At 42.8% G+C, this 20099-nt stretch overlaps 18 non-coding genes across 18 annotated transcripts; all 18 read right to left on the bottom strand.

Annotated features, from left to right (window-relative positions):
- Positions 1 to 1707: 1707 nt before the first annotated feature.
- Positions 1708 to 1790, bottom strand: TRNAL-UAG (transfer RNA leucine (anticodon UAG)). The gene has a single exon. It is a non-coding gene; the product is annotated as a tRNA-Leu (tRNA).
- Positions 1791 to 2816: 1026 nt separating this feature from the next.
- TRNAL-AAG (transfer RNA leucine (anticodon AAG)) lies at positions 2817 to 2899 on the bottom strand. Its single transcript has one exon. It is a non-coding gene; the product is annotated as a tRNA-Leu (tRNA).
- A 189-nt stretch (positions 2900 to 3088) lies between these two features.
- On the bottom strand, positions 3089 to 3171 carry TRNAL-CAG (transfer RNA leucine (anticodon CAG)). Its single transcript has one exon. It is a non-coding gene; the product is annotated as a tRNA-Leu (tRNA).
- Positions 3172 to 3803: 632 nt separating this feature from the next.
- TRNAL-UAG (transfer RNA leucine (anticodon UAG)) lies at positions 3804 to 3886 on the bottom strand. The gene has a single exon. It is a non-coding gene; the product is annotated as a tRNA-Leu (tRNA).
- Positions 3887 to 7995: 4109 nt separating this feature from the next.
- On the bottom strand, positions 7996 to 8078 carry TRNAL-UAG (transfer RNA leucine (anticodon UAG)). Its single transcript has one exon. It is a non-coding gene; the product is annotated as a tRNA-Leu (tRNA).
- A 1026-nt stretch (positions 8079 to 9104) lies between these two features.
- TRNAL-AAG (transfer RNA leucine (anticodon AAG)) lies at positions 9105 to 9187 on the bottom strand. Its single transcript has one exon. It is a non-coding gene; the product is annotated as a tRNA-Leu (tRNA).
- Positions 9188 to 9376: 189 nt separating this feature from the next.
- On the bottom strand, positions 9377 to 9459 carry TRNAL-CAG (transfer RNA leucine (anticodon CAG)). Its single transcript has one exon. It is a non-coding gene; the product is annotated as a tRNA-Leu (tRNA).
- Positions 9460 to 10091: 632 nt separating this feature from the next.
- Positions 10092 to 10174, bottom strand: TRNAL-UAG (transfer RNA leucine (anticodon UAG)). The gene has a single exon. It is a non-coding gene; the product is annotated as a tRNA-Leu (tRNA).
- Positions 10175 to 11472: 1298 nt separating this feature from the next.
- TRNAL-CAG (transfer RNA leucine (anticodon CAG)) lies at positions 11473 to 11555 on the bottom strand. The gene has a single exon. It is a non-coding gene; the product is annotated as a tRNA-Leu (tRNA).
- A 632-nt stretch (positions 11556 to 12187) lies between these two features.
- TRNAL-UAG (transfer RNA leucine (anticodon UAG)) lies at positions 12188 to 12270 on the bottom strand. The gene has a single exon. It is a non-coding gene; the product is annotated as a tRNA-Leu (tRNA).
- A 1298-nt stretch (positions 12271 to 13568) lies between these two features.
- TRNAL-CAG (transfer RNA leucine (anticodon CAG)) lies at positions 13569 to 13651 on the bottom strand. Its single transcript has one exon. It is a non-coding gene; the product is annotated as a tRNA-Leu (tRNA).
- A 632-nt stretch (positions 13652 to 14283) lies between these two features.
- TRNAL-UAG (transfer RNA leucine (anticodon UAG)) lies at positions 14284 to 14366 on the bottom strand. Its single transcript has one exon. It is a non-coding gene; the product is annotated as a tRNA-Leu (tRNA).
- Positions 14367 to 15664: 1298 nt separating this feature from the next.
- TRNAL-CAG (transfer RNA leucine (anticodon CAG)) lies at positions 15665 to 15747 on the bottom strand. The gene has a single exon. It is a non-coding gene; the product is annotated as a tRNA-Leu (tRNA).
- Positions 15748 to 16379: 632 nt separating this feature from the next.
- On the bottom strand, positions 16380 to 16462 carry TRNAL-UAG (transfer RNA leucine (anticodon UAG)). Its single transcript has one exon. It is a non-coding gene; the product is annotated as a tRNA-Leu (tRNA).
- A 1298-nt stretch (positions 16463 to 17760) lies between these two features.
- On the bottom strand, positions 17761 to 17843 carry TRNAL-CAG (transfer RNA leucine (anticodon CAG)). The gene has a single exon. It is a non-coding gene; the product is annotated as a tRNA-Leu (tRNA).
- Positions 17844 to 18475: 632 nt separating this feature from the next.
- On the bottom strand, positions 18476 to 18558 carry TRNAL-UAG (transfer RNA leucine (anticodon UAG)). Its single transcript has one exon. It is a non-coding gene; the product is annotated as a tRNA-Leu (tRNA).
- Positions 18559 to 19584: 1026 nt separating this feature from the next.
- Positions 19585 to 19667, bottom strand: TRNAL-AAG (transfer RNA leucine (anticodon AAG)). Its single transcript has one exon. It is a non-coding gene; the product is annotated as a tRNA-Leu (tRNA).
- Positions 19668 to 19856: 189 nt separating this feature from the next.
- On the bottom strand, positions 19857 to 19939 carry TRNAL-CAG (transfer RNA leucine (anticodon CAG)). The gene has a single exon. It is a non-coding gene; the product is annotated as a tRNA-Leu (tRNA).
- Positions 19940 to 20099: the final 160 nt, after the last annotated feature.

Raw genomic sequence — 20099 nt, 5'->3', positions numbered from 1 at the left:
TATGCAAATTTATGCTGTCAATGTGCCTTGCAGATTCATGCAGAATTTCTAGTTCCTTGCTGGAAACAAGAGAGCAGGCCTTGTTTCAGATCAACTGTCCCTAGCAAGGAACGTCTGAGCACATCCATTCTTTTGCTCTCTAGCCCCTGGCTTGGGACTCACCCTCACTGGCTGAGGAGTGAAGTTCTGCATACCAACGTTGAATAGAAGGTATGTTTGTGATTGGTTTGAGATGGGTGGGAGGTCAAGAGCAGGGAAAAGCAAGTCACCTTCCCTTCTAGTCTCCTCTTCTATGCCTACCTGCCGTTCACTCACTCTGTCTTTGTTTCATTCTCTCCTTCCTCAACACCCCATCTCACTCACTGGCTCTATCATTTGTGCTCTTTCCCCTTGCTCTTCATTTCATAGTGGAAACATCTCTTGAATGGATCATTAGAAAATGAGGTTACATAAAATTAAAAATCTACTTATTGGAAACCAAAAATATCACAAGACTGAATGTAAGCCATTTCTTCAATAAAAGGGATTTTTTAGGCACCCCCCAAAAAACACATAAAACACCACTAGTGCTAGAAGAATATTATACGAGCTTGAAGACATAATTGGGCAAATTCATTTGCAGTTGAAACTGAAGTTTGGTACTTATTCAGATATTATATGCACTGCCAATTTTTAGCTGAGATTCTGAAGGAACGCAGAGACAAAATGGACTTAAACTTTTGTCAGAAGTGGGATTCAAACCCACGCCTCCAGGAGAGACTGCGGCCTTAATGCAGTGCCTTAGACCACTCGGCCATCCTGACCACAAGTTGCTTGTTCATCTACATAGTGAGAAAGATAGTGTGAACAAAAAAAACACACATCTTAGGCCATGAGTGGCTATAGCAAGAAAAAAACTCACTGCACTTTTCCAAAAAGACAACCATATAAGCCCATGTGAGGGAAATGATCTGATTTTCTCCCTCAAGAAAAAAGAAGATTAAACACAGGTTTGTCAGAAGTGGGATTTGAACCCACACCTCCAGAAGAGACTGCGACCTGAACGCAGCGCCTTAGACCACTTGGCCATCTTGACTTGCATTTTCAGCACCTTCCACAAGCCAGACAGCTATGCAAGTTTGGTACCGAAAAGGCATGCCCTCAATTTATTTATCCCATTATAAGCATTTCCAACAGATCTTTGAACAATCCATACAGAGCAGTACCTATGAAGAACTCTTTAGACCTTTAAAGCGTACAAAGAGAAAGTGCTATTCACCAGCCACTTGAACGGCCCAAAGCTGCTTTGAAATTGAGTCAACAGCCACATCTTGGCTGACTAAAGCAAATTCAACAAGGGAGCTCAATGTCACAACATAGGGTGGAATACGCAAATCTAAGCAGCCCCTGATCACAGCCCTGAGGACATTGCTGTAAGTGTGCTGGAGTACAGCTGTCTACCAGGTGCTTGGCATTCTTCCAAATTTGCATGGCCTGTCTGGCCAGGGAATACAAGAGCATGACTCTTCTAGATAAGCTCTTACATGGGTCCTAAGCTCATTTGGTAAGGATTGCACTTTATCAGCAAGACTTTGTACAACAGAAATATATGAGAAACCCAAGCTCTCTTGACTAGACGAGGACGAAATAACGTCCCAGGTGAAGACGAACAGATGCAACTTCCATCAGATGTTATCCTGATGAAGAAGATTATATCTCCAAAAGTCATGTCAGAAGTGGGATTCGAACCCACACCTCCAGAGGAGACTGCAGCCTAAACACAGCGCCTTAGACCACTCGGCCATCCTGACAGTGGAGAGTCCTAAGAAATGTATAAAAGTCACTCAGAAATTTCTGCGTCCATGCAAGCTTGAAATAATTTCAACCTTCAAACACAAGGTGCAACTTTTTGCACAGGACAATAAACACAGAAGATCACATATGAAAGCATTTCATTTCACAGGTGTACTGTTTTTATGCTTTTAGAATAACTTATACCTCTCACCAGCTATTTAGGGTTCTGTATCCTATTCACAAAATTGCCTTGCCTGCGACCTCTCTCTTTATACACAAACAACTACTGCTCAGGAAGTAGGAAGGCAGAAGGTGGGGCAGTTTATGCAAATTTATGCTGTCAATGTGCCTTGCAGATTCATGCAGAATTTCTAGTTCCTTGCTGGAAACAAGAGAGCAGGCCTTGTTTCAGATCAACTGTCCCTAGCAAGGAACGTCTGAGCACATCCATTCTTTTGCTCTCTAGCCCCTGGCTTGGGACTCACCCTCACTGGCTGAGGAGTGAAGTTCTGCATACCAACGTTGCATAGAAGGTATGTTTGTGATTGGTTTGAGATGGGTGGGAGGTCAAGAGCAGGGAAAAGCAAGTCACCTTCACTTCTAGTCTCCTCTTCTATGCCTACCTGCCGTTCACTCACTCTGTCTTTGTTTCATTCTCTCCTTCCTCAACACCCCATCTCACTCACTGGCTCTATCATTTGTGCTCTTTCCCCTTGCTCTTCATTTCATAGTGGAAACATCTCTTGAATGGATCATTAGAAAATGAGGTTACATAAAATTAAAAATCTACTTATTGGAAACCAAAAATATCACAAGACTGAATGTAAGCCATTTCTTCAATAAAAGGGATTTTTTAGGCACCCCCCAAAAAACACATAAAACACCACTAGTGCTAGAAGAATATTATACGAGCTTGAAGACAGAATTGGGCAAATTAATTTGCAGTTGAAACTGAAGTTTGGTACTTATTCAGATATTATATGCACTGCCAATTTTTAGCTGAGATTCTGAAGGAACGCAGTGACAAAATGGACTTAAAGTTTTGTCAGAAGTGGGATTCAAACCCACGCCTCCAGGAGAGACTGCGGCCTTAACGCAGCGCCTTAGACCACTCGGCCATCCTGACCACATGTTGCTTGTCCATCTACATAGTGAGAAAGATAGTGTGAACAAAAAAAACACACATCTTAGGCCATAAGTGGCTATAGCAAGAAAAAAACTCACTGCACTTTTCCAAAAAGACAACCATATAAGCCCATGTGAGGGAAATGATCTGATTTTCTCCCTCAAGAAAAAAGAAGATTAAACACAGGTTTGTCAGAAGTGGGATTTGAACCCACGCCTCCAGAAGAGACTGCGACCTGAACGCAGCGCCTTAGACCACTCGGCCATCCTGACTTGCATTTGCAGCACCTTCCACAAGCCAGACAGCCATGCAAGTTTGGTACCGAAAAGGCATGCCCTCAATTTATTTATCCCATTATAAGCATTTCCAACAGATCTTTGAACAATCCATACAGAGCAGTACCTATGAAGAACTCTTTAGACCTTTAAAGCATACAAAGAGAAAGTGCTATTCACCAGCCACTTGAACGGCCCAAAGCTGCTTTGAAATTGAGTAAACAGCCACATCTTGGCTGACTAAAGCAAATTCAACAAGGGAGCTCAATGTCACAACATAGGGTGGAATACGCAAATCTAAGCAGCCCCTGATCACAGCCCTGAGGACATTGCTGTAAGTGTGCTGGAGTACAGCTGTCTACCAGGTGCTTGGCATTCTTCCAAATTTGCATGGCCTGTCTGGCCAGGGAATACAAGAGCATGACTCTTCTAGATAAGCTCTTACATGGGTCCTAAGCTCATTTGGTAAGGATTGCACTTTATCAGCAAGACTTTGTACAACAGAAATATATGAGAAACCCAAGCTCTCTTGACTAGACGAGGACGAAATAACGTCCCAGGTGAAGACGAACAGATGCAACTTCCATCAGATGTTATCCTGATGAAGAAGATTATATCTCCAAAAGTCATGTCAGAAGTGGGATTCGAACCCACACCTCCAGAGAAGACTGCGGCCTAAACACAGCGCCTTAGACCACTCGGCCATCCTGACAGAGGAGAGTCCTAAGAAATGTATAAAAGTCACTCAGAAATTTCTGCGTCCATGCAAGCTTGAAATAATTTCAACCTTCAAACACAAGGTGCAACTTTTTGCACAGGACAATAAACACAGAAGATCACATATGAAAGCATTTCATTTCACAGGTGTACTGTTTTTATGCTTTTAGAATAACTTATACCTCTCACCAGCTATTTAGGGTTCTGTATCCTACTCACAAAATTACCTTGCCTGCGACCTCTCTCTTTATACACAAACAACTACTGCTCAGGAAGTAGGAAGGCAGAAGGTGGGGCAGTTTATGCAAATTTATGCTGTCAATGTGCCTTGCAGATTCATGCAGAATTTCTAGTTCCTTGCTGGAAACAAGAGAGCAGGCCTTGTTTCAGATCAACTGTCCCTAGCAAGGAACGTCTGAGCACATCCATTCTTTTGCTCTCTAGCCCCTGGCTTGGGACTCACCCTCACTGGCTGAGGAGTGAAGTTCTGCATACCAACGTTGAATAGAAGGTATGTTTGTGATTGGTTTGAGATGGGTGGGAGGTCAAGAGCAGGGAAAAGCAAGTCACCTTCCCTTCTAGTCTCCTCTTCTATGCCTACCTGCCGTTCACTCACTCTGTCTTTGATTCATTCTCTCCTTCCTCAACACCCCTTCTCACTCACTGGCTCTATCATTTGTGCTCTTTCCCCTTGCTCTTCATTTCATAGTGGAAACATCTCTTGAATGGATCATTAGAAAATGAGGTTACATAAAATTAAAAATCTACTTATTGGAAACCAAAAATATCACAAGACTGAATGTAAGCCATTTCTTCAATAAAAGGGATTTTTTAGGCACCCCCCAAAAAACACATAAAACACCACTAGTGCTAGAAGAATATTATACGAGCTTGAAGACATAATTGGGCAAATTCATTTGCAGTTGAAACTGAAGTTTGGTACTTATTCAGATATTATATGCACTGCCAATTTTTAGCTGAGATTCTGAAGGAACGCAGAGACAAAATGGACTTAAACTTTTGTCAGAAGTGGGATTCAAACCCACGCCTCCAGGAGAGACTGCGGCCTTAATGCAGTGCCTTAGACCACTCGGCCATCCTGACCACAAGTTGCTTGTTCATCTACATAGTGAGAAAGATAGTGTGAACAAAAAAAACACACATCTTAGGCCATGAGTGGCTATAGCAAGAAAAAAACTCACTGCACTTTTCCAAAAAGACAACCATATAAGCCCATGTGAGGGAAATGATCTGATTTTCTCCCTCAAGAAAAAAGAAGATTAAACACAGGTTTGTCAGAAGTGGGATTTGAACCCACACCTCCAGAAGAGACTGCGACCTGAACGCAGCGCCTTAGACCACTTGGCCATCTTGACTTGCATTTTCAGCACCTTCCACAAGCCAGACAGCTATGCAAGTTTGGTACCGAAAAGGCATGCCCTCAATTTATTTATCTCATTATAAGCATTTCCAACAGATCTTTGAACAATCCATACAGAGCAGTACCTATGAAGAACTCTTTAGACCTTTAATGAGTACAAAGAGAAAGTGCTATTCACCAGCCACTTGAACGGCCCAAAGCTGCTTTGAAATTGAGTCAACAGCCACATCTTGGCTGACTAAAGCAAATTCAACAAGGGAGCTCAATGTCACAACATAGGGTGGAATACACAAATCTAAGCAGCCCCTGATCACAGCCCTGAGGACATTGCTGTAAGTGTGCTGGAGTACAGCTGTCTACCAGGTGCTTGGCATTCTTCCAAATTTGCATGGCCTGTCTGGCCAGGGAATACAAGAGCATGACTCTTCTAGATGAGCTCTTACATGGGTCCTTAGCTCATTTGGTAAGGATTGCACTTCATCAGCAAGACTTTGTAAAACAGAAATATATGAGAAACCCAAGCTCTCTTGACTAGACGAGGACGGAATAACGTCCCAGGTGAAGACGAAGAGATGCAACTTCCATCAGATGTTATCCTGATGAAGAAGATTATATCTCCAAAAGTCATTTCAGAAGTGGGATACGAACCCACGCCTCCAGAGGAGACTGCAGCCTAAACACAGCGCCTTAGACCACTCGGCCATCCTGACAGTGAAGAGTCCTAAGAAATGTATAAAAGTCACTCAGAAATTTCTGCGTCCATGCAAGCTTGAAATAATTTCAACCTTCAAACACAAGGTGCAACTTTTTGCACAGGACAATAAACACAGAAGATCACATATGAAAGCATTTCATTTCACAGGTGTACTGTTTTTATGCTTTTAGAATAACTTATACCTCTCACCAGCTATTTAGGGTTCTGTATCCTACTCACAAAATTACCTTGCCTGCGACCTCTCTCTTTATACACAAACAACTACTGCTCAGGAAGTAGGAAGGCAGAAGGTGGGGCAGTTTATGCAAATTTATGCTGTCAATGTGCCTTGCAGATTCATGCAGAATTTCTAGTTCCTTGCTGGAAACAAGAGAGCAGGCCTTGTTTCAGATCAACTGTCCCTAGCAAGGAACGTCTGAGCACATCCATTCTTTTGCTCTCTAGCCCCTGGCTTGGGACTCACCCTCACTGGCTGAGGAGTGAAGTTCTGCATACCAACGTTGAATAGAAGGTATGTTTGTGATTGGTTTGAGATGGGTGGGAGGTCAAGAGCAGGGAAAAGCAAGTCACCTTCCCTTCTAGTCTACTCTTCTATGCCTACCTGCCGTTCACTCACTCTGTCTTTGTTTCATTCTCTCCTTCCTCAACACCCCATCTCACTCACTGGCTCTATCATTTGTGCTCTTTCCCCTTGCTCTTCATTTCATAGTGGAAACATCTCTTGAATGGATCATTAGAAAATGAGGTTACATAAAATTAAAAATCTACTTATTGGAAACCAAAAATATCACAAGACTGAATGTAAGCCATTTCTTTAATAAAAGGGATTTTTTAGGCACCCCCCAAAAAACACATAAAACACCACTAGTGCTAGAAGAATATTATACGAGCTTGAAGACATAATTGGGCAAATTCATTTGCAGTTGAAACTGAAGTTTGGTACTTATTCAGATATTATATGCACTGCCAATTTTTAGCTGAGATTCTGAAGGAACGCAGAGACAAAATGGACTTAAACTTTTGTCAGAAGTGGGATTCAAACCCACGCCTCCAGGAGAGACTGCGGCCTTAATGCAGTGCCTTAGACCACTCGGCCATCCTGACCACAAGTTGCTTGTTCATCTACATAGTGAGAAAGATAGTGTGAACAAAAAAAACACACATCTTAGGCCATGAGTGGCTATAGCAAGAAAAAAACTCACTGCACTTTTCCAAAAAGACAACCATATAAGCCCATGTGAGGGAAATGATCTGATTTTCTCCCTCAAGAAAAAAGAAGATTAAACACAGGTTTGTCAGAAGTGGGATTTGAACCCACACCTCCAGAAGAGACTGCGACCTGAACGCAGCGCCTTAGACCACTTGGCCATCTTGACTTGCATTTTCAGCACCTTCCACAAGCCAGACAGCTATGCAAGTTTGGTACCGAAAAGGCATGCCCTCAATTTATTTATCCCATTATAAGCATTTCCAACAGATCTTTGAACAATCCATACAGAGCAGTACCTATGAAGAACTCTTTAGACCTTTAAAGCGTACAAAGAGAAAGTGCTATTCACCAGCCACTTGAACGGCCCAAAGCTGCTTTGAAATTGAGTCAACAGCCACATCTTGGCTGACTAAAGCAAATTCAACAAGGGAGCTCAATGTCACAACATAGGGTGGAATACGCAAATCTAAGCAGCCCCTGATCACAGCCCTGAGGACATTGCTGTAAGTGTGCTGGAGTACAGCTGTCTACCAGGTGCTTGGCATTCTTCCAAATTTGCATGGCCTGTCTGGCCAGGGAATACAAGAGCATGACTCTTCTAGATAAGCTCTTACATGGGTCCTAAGCTCATTTGGTAAGGATTGCACTTTATCAGCAAGACTTTGTACAACAGAAATATATGAGAAACCCAAGCTCTCTTGACTAGACGAGGACGAAATAACGTCCCAGGTGAAGACGAACAGATGCAACTTCCATCAGATGTTATCCTGATGAAGAAGATTATATCTCCAAAAGTCATGTCAGAAGTGGGATTCGAACCCACACCTCCAGAGGAGACTGCGGCCTAAACACAGCGCCTTAGACCACTCGGCCATCCTGACAGTGGAGAGTCCTAAGAAATGTATAAAAGTCACTCAGAAATTTCTGCGTCCATGCAAGCTTGAAATAATTTCAACCTTCAAACACAAGGTGCAACTTTTTGCACAGGACAATAAACACAGAAGATCACATATGAAAGCATTTCATTTCACAGGTGTACTGTTTTTATGCTTTTAGAATAACTTATACCTCTCACCAGCTATTTAGGGTTCTGTATCCTATTCACAAAATTGCCTTGCCTGCGACCTCTCTCTTTATACACAAACAACTACTGCTCAGGAAGTAGGAAGGCAGAAGGTGGGGCAGTTTATGCAAATTTATGCTGTCAATGTGCCTTGCAGATTCATGCAGAATTTCTAGTTCCTTGCTGGAAACAAGAGAGCAGGCCTTGTTTCAGATCAACTGTCCCTAGCAAGGAACGTCTGAGCACATCCATTCTTTTGCTCTCTAGCCCCTGGCTTGGGACTCACCCTCACTGGCTGAGGAGTGAAGTTCTGCATACCAACGTTGCATAGAAGGTATGTTTGTGATTGGTTTGAGATGGGTGGGAGGTCAAGAGCAGGGAAAAGCAAGTCACCTTCACTTCTAGTCTCCTCTTCTATGCCTACCTGCCGTTCACTCACTCTGTCTTTGTTTCATTCTCTCCTTCCTCAACACCCCATCTCACTCACTGGCTCTATCATTTGTGCTCTTTCCCCTTGCTCTTCATTTCATAGTGGAAACATCTCTTGAATGGATCATTAGAAAATGAGGTTACATAAAATTAAAAATCTACTTATTGGAAACCAAAAATATCACAAGACTGAATGTAAGCCATTTCTTCAATAAAAGGGATTTTTTAGGCACCCCCCAAAAAACACATAAAACACCACTAGTGCTAGAAGAATATTATACGAGCTTGAAGACAGAATTGGGCAAATTAATTTGCAGTTGAAACTGAAGTTTGGTACTTATTCAGATATTATATGCACTGCCAATTTTTAGCTGAGATTCTGAAGGAACGCAGTGACAAAATGGACTTAAAGTTTTGTCAGAAGTGGGATTCAAACCCACGCCTCCAGGAGAGACTGCGGCCTTAACGCAGCGCCTTAGACCACTCGGCCATCCTGACCACATGTTGCTTGTCCATCTACATAGTGAGAAAGATAGTGTGAACAAAAAAAACACACATCTTAGGCCATAAGTGGCTATAGCAAGAAAAAAACTCACTGCACTTTTCCAAAAAGACAACCATATAAGCCCATGTGAGGGAAATGATCTGATTTTCTCCCTCAAGAAAAAAGAAGATTAAACACAGGTTTGTCAGAAGTGGGATTTGAACCCACGCCTCCAGAAGAGACTGCGACCTGAACGCAGCGCCTTAGACCACTCGGCCATCCTGACTTGCATTTGCAGCACCTTCCACAAGCCAGACAGCCATGCAAGTTTGGTACCGAAAAGGCATGCCCTCAATTTATTTATCCCATTATAAGCATTTCCAACAGATCTTTGAACAATCCATACAGAGCAGTACCTATGAAGAACTCTTTAGACCTTTAAAGCATACAAAGAGAAAGTGCTATTCACCAGCCACTTGAACGGCCCAAAGCTGCTTTGAAATTGAGTCAACAGCCACATCTTGGCTGACTAAAGCAAATTCAACAAGGGAGCTCAATGTCACAACATAGGGTGGAATACGCAAATCTAAGCAGCCCCTGATCACAGCCCTGAGGACATTGCTGTAAGTGTGCTGGAGTACAGCTGTCTACCAGGTGCTTGGCATTCTTCCAAATTTGCATGGCCTGTCTGGCCAGGGAATACAAGAGCATGACTCTTCTAGATAAGCTCTTACATGGGTCCTAAGCTCATTTGGTAAGGATTGCACTTTATCAGCAAGACTTTGTACAACAGAAATATATGAGAAACCCAAGCTCTCTTGACTAGACGAGGACGAAATAACGTCCCAGGTGAAGACGAACAGATGCAACTTCCATCAGATGTTATCCTGATGAAGAAGATTATATCTCCAAAAGTCATGTCAGAAGTGGGATTCGAACCCACACCTCCAGAGAAGACTACGGCCTAAACACAGCGCCTTAGACCACTCGGCCATCCTGACAGAGGAGAGTCCTAAGAAATGTATAAAAGTCACTCAGAAATTTCTGCGTCCATGCAAGCTTGAAATAATTTCAACCTTCAAACACAAGGTGCAACTTTTTGCACAGGACAATAAACACAGAAGATCACATATGAAAGCATTTCATTTCACAGGTGTACTGTTTTTATGCTTTTAGAATAACTTATACCTCTCACCAGCTATTTAGGGTTCTGTATCCTACTCACAAAATTACCTTGCCTGCGACCTCTCTCTTTATACACAAACAACTACTGCTCAGGAAGTAGGAAGGCAGAAGGTGGGGCAGTTTATGCAAATTTATGCTGTCAATGTGCCTTGCAGATTCATGCAGAATTTCTAGTTCCTTGCTGGAAACAAGAGAGCAGGCCTTGTTTCAGATCAACTGTCCCTAGCAAGGAACGTCTGAGCACATCCATTCTTTTGCTCTCTAGCCCCTGGCTTGGGACTCACCCTCACTGGCTGAGGAGTGAAGTTCTGCATACCAACGTTGAATAGAAGGTATGTTTGTGATTGGTTTGAGATGGGTGGGAGGTCAAGAGCAGGGAAAAGCAAGTCACCTTCCCTTCTAGTCTCCTCTTCTATGCCTACCTGCCGTTCACTCACTCTGTCTTTGATTCATTCTCTCCTTCCTCAACACCCCTTCTCACTCACTGGCTCTATCATTTGTGCTCTTTCCCCTTGCTCTTCATTTCATAGTGGAAACATCTCTTGAATGGATCATTAGAAAATGAGGTTACATAAAATTAAAAATCTACTTATTGGAAACCAAAAATATCACAAGACTGAATGTAAGCCATTTCTTCAATAAAAGGGATTTTTTAGGCACCCCCCAAAAAACACATAAAACACCACTAGTGCTAGAAGAATATTATACGAGCTTGAAGACATAATTGGGCAAATTCATTTGCAGTTGAAACTGAAGTTTGGTACTTATTCAGATATTATATGCACTGCCAATTTTTAGCTGAGATTCTGAAGGAACGCAGAGACAAAATGGACTTAAACTTTTGTCAGAAGTGGGATTCAAACCCACGCCTCCAGGAGAGACTGCGGCCTTAATGCAGTGCCTTAGACCACTCGGCCATCCTGACCACAAGTTGCTTGTTCATCTACATAGTGAGAAAGATAGTGTGAACAAAAAAAACACACATCTTAGGCCATGAGTGGCTATAGCAAGAAAAAAACTCACTGCACTTTTCCAAAAAGACAACCATATAAGCCCATGTGAGGGAAATGATCTGATTTTCTCCCTCAAGAAAAAAGAAGATTAAACACAGGTTTGTCAGAAGTGGGATTTGAACCCACGCCTCCAGAAGAGACTGCGACCTGAACGCAGCGCCTTAGACCACTTGGCCATCCTGACTTGCATTTTCAGCACCTTCCACAAGCCAGACAGCCATGCAAGTTTGGTACCGAAAAGGCATGCCCTCAATTTATTTATCCCATTATAAGCATTTCCAACAGCTCTCTGAACAATCCATACAGAGCAGTACCTATGAAGAACTCTTTAGCCCTTTAAAGCGTACAAAGAGAAAGTGCTATTCACCAGCCACTTGAACGGCCCAAAGCTGCTTTGAAATTGAGTCAACAGCCACATCTTGGCTGACTAAAGCAAATTCAACAAGGGAGCTCAATGTCACAACATAGGGTGGAATACGCAAATCTAAGCAGCCCCTGATCACAGCCCTGAGGACATTGCTGTAAGTGTGCTGGAGTACAGCTGTCTACCAGGTGCTTGGCATTCTTCCAAATTTGCATGGCCTGTCTGGCCAGGGAATACAAGAGCATGACTCTTCTAGATGAGCTCTTACATGGGTCCTAAGGTCATTTGGTAAGGATTGCACTTTATCAGCAAGACTTTGTACAACAGAAATATATGAGAAACCCAAGCTCTCTTGACTAGACGAGGACGGAATAACGTCCCAGGTGAAGACGAACAGATGCAACTTCCATCAGATGTTATCCTGATGAAGAAGATTATATCTCCAAAAGTCATGTCAGAAGTGGGATTCGAACCCACGCCTCCAGAGGAGACTGCGGCCTAAACACAGCGCCTTAGACCACTCGGCCATCCTGACAGTGGAGCGTCCTAAGAAATGTATAAAAGTCACTCAGAAATTTCTGCGTCCATGCAAGCTTGAAATAATTTCAACCTTCAAACACAAGGTGCAACTTTTTGCACAGGACAATAAACACAGAAGATCACATATGAAAGCATTTCATTTCACAGGTGTACTGTTTTTATGCTTTTAGAATAACTTATACCTCTCACCAGCTATTTAGGGTTCTGTATCCTACTCACAAAATTATCTTGCCTGCGACCTCTCTCTTTATACACAAACAACTATTGCTCAGGAAGTAGGAAGGCAGAAGGTGGGGCAGTTTATGCAAATTTATGCTGTCAATGTGCCTTGCAGATTCATGCAGAATTTCTAGATCCTTGCTGGAAACAAGAGAGCAGGCCTTGTTTCAGATCAACTGTCCCTAGCAAGGAACGTCTGAGCACATCCATTCTTTTGCTCTCTAGCCCCTGGCTTGGGACTCACCCTCACTGGCTGAGGAGTGAAGTTCTGCATACCAACGTTGCATAGAAGGTATGTTTGTGATTGGTTTGAGATGGGTGGGAGGTCAAGAGCAGGGAAAAGCAAGTCACTTTCACTTCTAGTCTCCTCTTCTATGCCTACCTGCCGTTCACTCACTCTGTCTTTGTTTCATTCTCTCCTTCCTCAACACCCCATCTCACTCACTGGCTCTATCATTTGTGCTCTTTCCCCTTGCTCTTCATTTCATAGTGGAAACATCTCTTGAATGGATCATTAGAAAATGAGGTTACATAAAATTAAAAATCTACTTATTGGAAACCAAAAATATCACAAGACTGAATGTAAGCCATTTCTTCAATAAAAGGGATTTTTTAGGCACCCCCCAAAAAACACATAAAACACCACTAGTGCTAGAAGAATATTATACGAGCTTGAAGACAGTATTGGGCAAATTCATTTGCAGTTGAAACTGAAGTTTGGTACTTATTCAGATATTATATGCACTGCCAATTTTTAGCTGAGATTCTGAAGGAACGCAGTGACAAAATGGACTTAAAGTTTTGTCAGAAGTGGGATTCAAACCCACGCCTCCAGGAGAGACTGCGGCCTTAATGCAGTGCCTTAGACCACTCGGCCATCCTGACCACAAGTTGCTTGTTCATCTACATAGTGAGAAAGATAGTGTGAACAAAAAAAACACACATCTTAGGCCATGAGTGGCTATAGCAAGAAAAAAACTCACTGCACTTTTCCAAAAAGACAACCATATAAGCCCATGTGAGGGAAATGATCTGATTTTCTCCCTCAAGAAAAAAGAAGATTAAACACAGGTTTGTCAGAAGTGGGATTTGAACCCACGCCTCCAGAAGAGACTGCGACCTGAACGCAGCGCCTTAGACCACTCGGCCATCCTGACTTGCATTTTCAGTACCTTCCACAAGCCAGAGAGCCATGCAAGTTTGGTACCGAAAAGGCATGCCCTCAATTTATTTATCCCATTATAAGCATTTCCAACAGATCTTTGAACAATCCATACAGAGCAGTACCTATGAAGAACTCTTTAGACCTTTAAAGCGTACAAAGAGAAAGTGCTATTCACCAGCCACTTGAACGGCCCAAAGCTGCTTTGAAATTGAGTCAACAGCCACATCTTGGCTGACTAAAGCAAATTCAACAAGGGAGCTCAATGTCACAACATAGGGTGGAATACGCAAATCTAAGCAGCCCCTGATCACAGCCCTGAGGACATTGCTGTAAGTGTGCTGGAGTACAGCTGTCTACCAGGTGCTTGGCATTCTTCCAAATTTGCATGGCCTGTCTGGCCAGGGAATACAAGAGCATGACTCTTCTAGATGAGCTCTTACATGGGTCCTAAGCTCATTTGGTAAGGATTGCACTTTATCAGCAAGACTTTGTACCACAGAAATATATGAGAAACCCAAGCTCTCTTGACTAGACGAGGACGGAATAACGTCCCAGGTGAAGACGAACAGATGCAACTTCCATCAGATGTTATCCTGATGAAGAAGATTATATCTCCAAAAGTCATGTCAGAAGTGGGATTCGAACCCACGCCTCCAGAGGAGACTGCGGCCTAAACACAGCGCCTTAGACCACTCGGCCATCCTGACAGTGGAGAGTCCGAAGAAATGTATAAAAGTCACTCAGAAATTTCTGCGTCCATGCAAGCTTGAAATAATTTCAACCTTCAAACACAAGGTGCAACTTTTTGCACAGGACAATAAACACAGAAGATCACATATGAAAGCATTTCATTTCACAGGTGTACTGTTTTTATGCTTTTAGAATAACTTATACCTCTCACCAGCTATTTAGGGTTCTGTATCTTACTCACAAAATTATCTTGCCTGCGACCTCTCTCTTTATACACAAACAACTATTGCTCAGGAAGTAGGAAGGCAGAAGGTGGGGCAGTTTATGCAAATTTATGCTGTCAATGTGCCTTGCAGATTCATGCAGAATTTCTAGATCCTTGCTGGAAACAAGAGAGCAGGCCTTGTTTCAGATCAACTGTCCCTAGCAAGGAACGTCTGAGCACATCCATTCTTTTGCTCTCTAGCCCCTGGCTTGGGACTCACCCTCACTGGCTGAGGAGTGAAGTTCTGCATACCAACGTTGCATAGAAGGTATGTTTGTGATTGGTTTGAGATGGGTGGGAGGTCAAGAGCAGGGAAAAGCAAGTCACTTTCACTTCTAGTCTCCTCTTCTATGCCTACCTGCCGTTCACTCACTCTGTCTTTGTTTCATTCTCTCCTTCCTCAACACCCCATCTCACTCACTGGCTCTATCATTTGTGCTCTTTCCCCTTGCTCTTCATTTCATAGTGGAAACATCTCTTGAATGGATCATTAGAAAATGAGGTTACATAAAATTAAAAATCTACTTATTGGAAACCAAAAATATCACAAGACTGAATGTAAGCCATTTCTTCAATAAAAGGGATTTTTTAGGCACCCCCCAAAAAACACATAAAACACCACTAGTGCTAGAAGAATATTATACGAGCTTGAAGACAGTATTGGGCAAATTCATTTGCAGTTGAAACTGAAGTTTGGTACTTATTCAGATATTATATGCACTGCCAATTTTTAGCTGAGATTCTGAAGGAACGCAGTGACAAAATGGACTTAAAGTTTTGTCAGAAGTGGGATTCAAACCCACGCCTCCAGGAGAGACTGCGGCCTTAATGCAGTGCCTTAGACCACTCGGCCATCCTGACCACAAGTTGCTTGTTCATCTACATAGTGAGAAAGATAGTGTGAACAAAAAAAACACACATCTTAGGCCATGAGTGGCTATAGCAAGAAAAAAACTCACTGCACTTTTCCAAAAAGACAACCATATAAGCCCATGTGAGGGAAATGATCTGATTTTCTCCCTCAAGAAAAAAGAAGATTAAACACAGGTTTGTCAGAAGTGGGATTTGAACCCACGCCTCCAGAAGAGACTGCGACCTGAACGCAGCGCCTTAGACCACTCGGCCATCCTGACTTGCATTTTCAGTACCTTCCACAAGCCAGAGAGCCATGCAAGTTTGGTACCGAAAAGGCATGCCCTCAATTTATTTATCCCATTATAAGCATTTCCAACAGATCTTTGAACAATCCATACAGAGCAGTACCTATGAAGAACTCTTTAGACCTTTAAAGCGTACAAAGAGAAAGTGCTATTCACCAGCCACTTGAACGGCCCAAAGCTGCTTTGAAATTGAGTCAACAGCCACATCTTGGCTGACTAAAGCAAATTCAACAAGGGAGCTCAATGTCACAACATAGGGTGGAATACGCAAATCTAAGCAGCCCCTGATCACAGCCCTGAGGACATTGCTGTAAGTGTGCTGGAGTACAGCTGTCTACCAGGTGCTTGGCATTCTTCCAAATTTGCATGGCCTGTCTGGCCAGGGAATACAAGAGCATGACTCTTCTAGATGAGCTCTTACATGGGTCCTAAGCTCATTTGGTAAGGATTGCACTTTATCAGCAAGACTTTGTACCACAGAAATATATGAGAAACCCAAGCTCTCTTGACTAGACGAGGACGGAATAACGTCCCAGGTGAAGACGAACAGATGCAACTTCCATCAGATGTTATCCTGATGAAGAAGATTATATCTCCAAAAGTCATGTCAGAAGTGGGATTCGAACCCACGCCTCCAGAGGAGACTGCGGCCTAAACACAGCGCCTTAGACCACTCGGCCATCCTGACAGTGGAGAGTCCTAAGAAATGTATAAAAGTCACTCAGAAATTTCTGCGTCCATGCAAGTTTGAAATAATTTCAACCTTCAAACACAAGGTGCAACTTTTTGCACAGGACAATAAACACAGAAGATCACATATGAAAGCATTTCATTTCACAGGTGTACTGTTTTTATGCTTTTAGAATAACTTATACCTCTCACCAGCTATTTAGGGTTCTGTATCCTACTCACAAAATTACCTTGCCTGCGACCTCTCTCTTTATACACAAACAACTACTGCTCAGGAAGTAGGAAGGCAGAAGGTGGGGCAGTTTATGCAAATTTATGCTGTCAATGTGCCTTGCAGATTCATGCAGAATTTCTAGTTCCTTGCTGGAAACAAGAGAGCAGGCCTTGTTTCAGATCAACTGTCCCTAGCAAGGAACGTCTGAGCACATCCATTCTTTTGCTCTCTAGCCCCTGGCTTGGGACTCACCCTCACTGGCTGAGGAGTGAAGTTCTGCATACCAACGTTGAATAGAAGGTATGTTTGTGATTGGTTTGAGATGGGTGGGAGGTCAAGAGCAGGGAAAAGCAAGTCACCTTCCCTTCTAGTCTCCTCTTCTATGCCTACCTGCCGTTCACTCACTCTGTCTTTGTTTCATTCTCTCCTTCCTCAACACCCCATCTCACTCACTGGCTCTATCATTTGTGCTCTTTCCCCTTGCTCTTCATTTCATAGTGGAAACATCTCTTGAATGGATCATTAGAAAATGAGGTTACATAAAATTAAAAATCTACTTATTGGAAACCAAAAATATCACAAGACTGAATGTAAGCCATTTCTTCAATAAAAGGGATTTTTTAGGCACCCCCCAAAAAACACATAAAACACCACTAGTGCTAGAAGAATATTATACGAGCTTGAAGACAGAATTGGGCAAATTCATTTGCAGTTGAAACTGAAGTTTGGTACTTATTCAGATATTATATGCACTGCCAATTTTTAGCTGAGATTCTGAAGGAACGCAGAGACAAAATGGACTTAAAGTTTTGACAGAAGTGGGATTCGAACCCACGCCTCCAGGAGAGACTGCGGCCTTAATGCAGTGCCTTAGACCACTCGGCCATCCTGACCACAAGTTGCTTGTTCATCTACAGAGTGAGAAAGATAGTGTGAACAAAAAAAACACACATCTTAGGCCATGAGTGGCTATACCAAGAAAAAAACTCACTGCACTTTTCCAAAAAGACAACCATATAAGCCCATGTGAGGGAAATGATCTGATTTTCTCCCTCAAGAAAAAAGAAGATTAAACACAGGTTTGTCAGAAGTGGGATTTGAACCCACGCCTCCAGAAGAGACTGCGACCTGAACGCAGCGCCTTAGACCACTCGGCCATCCTGACTTGCATTTGCAGCACCTTCCACAAGCCAGACAGCCATGCAAGTTTGGTACCGAAAAGGCATGCCCTCAATTTATTTATCCCATTATAAGCATTTCCAACAGATCTTTGAACAATCCATACAGAGCAGTACCTATGAAGAACTCTTTAGACCTTTAAAGCGTACAAAGAGAAAGTGCTATTCACCAGCCACTTGAACGGCCCAAAGCTGCTTTGAAATTGCGTCAACAGCCACATCTTGGCTGACTAAAGCAAATTCAACAAGGGAGCTCAATGTCACAACATAGGGTGGAATACGCAAATCTAAGCAGCCCCTGATCACAGCCCTGAGGACATTGCTGTAAGTGTGCTGGAGTACAGCTGTCTACCAGGTGCTTGGCATTCTTCCAAATTTGCATGGCCTGTCTGGCCAGGGAATACAAGAGAATGACTCTTCTAGATGAGCTCTTACATGGGTCCTAAGCTCATTTGGTAAGGATTGCACTTTATCAGCAAGACTTTGTAAAACAGAAATATATGAGAAACCCAAGCTCTCTTGACTAGACGAGGACGGAATAACGTCCCAGGTGAAGACGAACAGATGCAACTTCCATCAGATGTTATCCTGATGAAGAAGATTATATCTCCAAAAGTCATGTCAGAAGTGGGATTCGAACCCACGCCTCCAGAGGAGACTGCGGCCTAAACACAGCGCCTTAGACCACTCGGCCATCCTGACAGTGGAAAGTCCTAAGAAATGTATAAAAGTCACTCAGAAATTTCTGCGTCCATGCAAGCTTGAAATAATTTCAACCTTCAAACACAAGGTGCAACTTTTTGCACAGGACAATAAACACAGAAGATCACATATGAAAGCATTTCATTTCACAGGTGTACTGTTTTTATGCTTTTAGAATAACTTATACCTCTCACCAGCTATTTAGGGTTCTGTATCCTACTCACAAAATTATCTTGCCTGCGACCTCTCTCTTTATACACAAACAACTATTGCTCAGGAAGTAGGAAGGCAGAAGGTGGGGCAGTTTATGCAAATTTATGCTGTCAATGTGCCTTGCAGATTCATGCAGAATTTCTAGATCCTTGCTGGAAACAAGAGAGCAGGCCTTGTTTCAGATCAACTGTCCCTAGCAAGGAACGTCTGAGCACATCCATTCTTTTGCTCTCTAGCCCCTGGCTTGGGACTCACCCTCACTGGCTGAGGAGTGAAGTTCTGCATACCAACGTTGCATAGAAGGTATGTTTGTGATTGGTTTGAGATGGGTGGGAGGTCAAGAGCAGGGAAAAGCAAGTCACCTTCACTTCTAGTCTCCTCTTCTATGCCTACCTGCCGTTCACTCACTCTGTCTTTGTTTCATTCTCTCCTTCCTCAACACCCCATCTCACTCACTGGCTCTATCATTTGTGCTCTTTCCCCTTGCTCTTCATTTCATAGTGGAAACATCTCTTGAATGGATCATTAGAAAATGAGGTTACATAAAATTAAAAATCTACTTATTGGAAACCAAAAATATCACAAGACTGAATGTAAGCCATTTCTTCAATAAAAGGGATTTTTTAGGCACCCCCCAAAAAACACATAAAACACCACTAGTGCTAGAAGAATATTATACGAGCTTGAAGACAGAATTGGGCAAATTCATTTGCAGTTGAAACTGAAGTTTGGTACTTATTCAGATATTATATGCACTGCCAATTTTTAGCTGAGATTCTGAAGGAACGCAGTGACAAAATGGACTTAAAGTTTTGTCAGTAGTGGGATTCGAACCCACGCCTCCAGGAGAGACTGCGGCCTTAACGCAGCGCCTTAGACCACTCGGCCATCCTGACCACATGTTGCTTGTCCATCTACATAGTGAGAAAGATAGTGTGAACAAAAAAAACACACATCTTAGGCCATAAGTGGCTATAGCAAGAAAAAAACTCACTGCACTTTTCCAAAAAGACAACCATATAAGCCCATGTGAGGGAAATGATCTGATTTTCTCCCTCAAGAAAAAAGAAGATTAAACACAGGTTTGTCAGAAGTGGGATTTGAACCCACGCCTCCAGAATAGACTGCGACCTGAACGCAGCGCCTTAGACCACTCGGCCATCCTGACTTGCATTTTCAGCACCTTCCACAAGCCAGACAGCCATGCAAGTTTGGTACCGAAAAGGCATGCCCTCAATTTATTTATCCCATTATAAGCATTTCCAACAGATCTTTGAACAATCCATACAGAGCAGTACCTATGAAGAACTCTTTAGACCTTTAAAGCG

The sequence above is a fragment of the Lissotriton helveticus genome, chromosome 8, assembly GCF_964261635.1.
Source record: "Lissotriton helveticus chromosome 8, aLisHel1.1, whole genome shotgun sequence".
NCBI lineage: Eukaryota > Metazoa > Chordata > Amphibia > Caudata > Salamandridae > Lissotriton > Lissotriton helveticus.
This window is presented reverse-complemented; position numbering and strand designations above follow the sequence as displayed.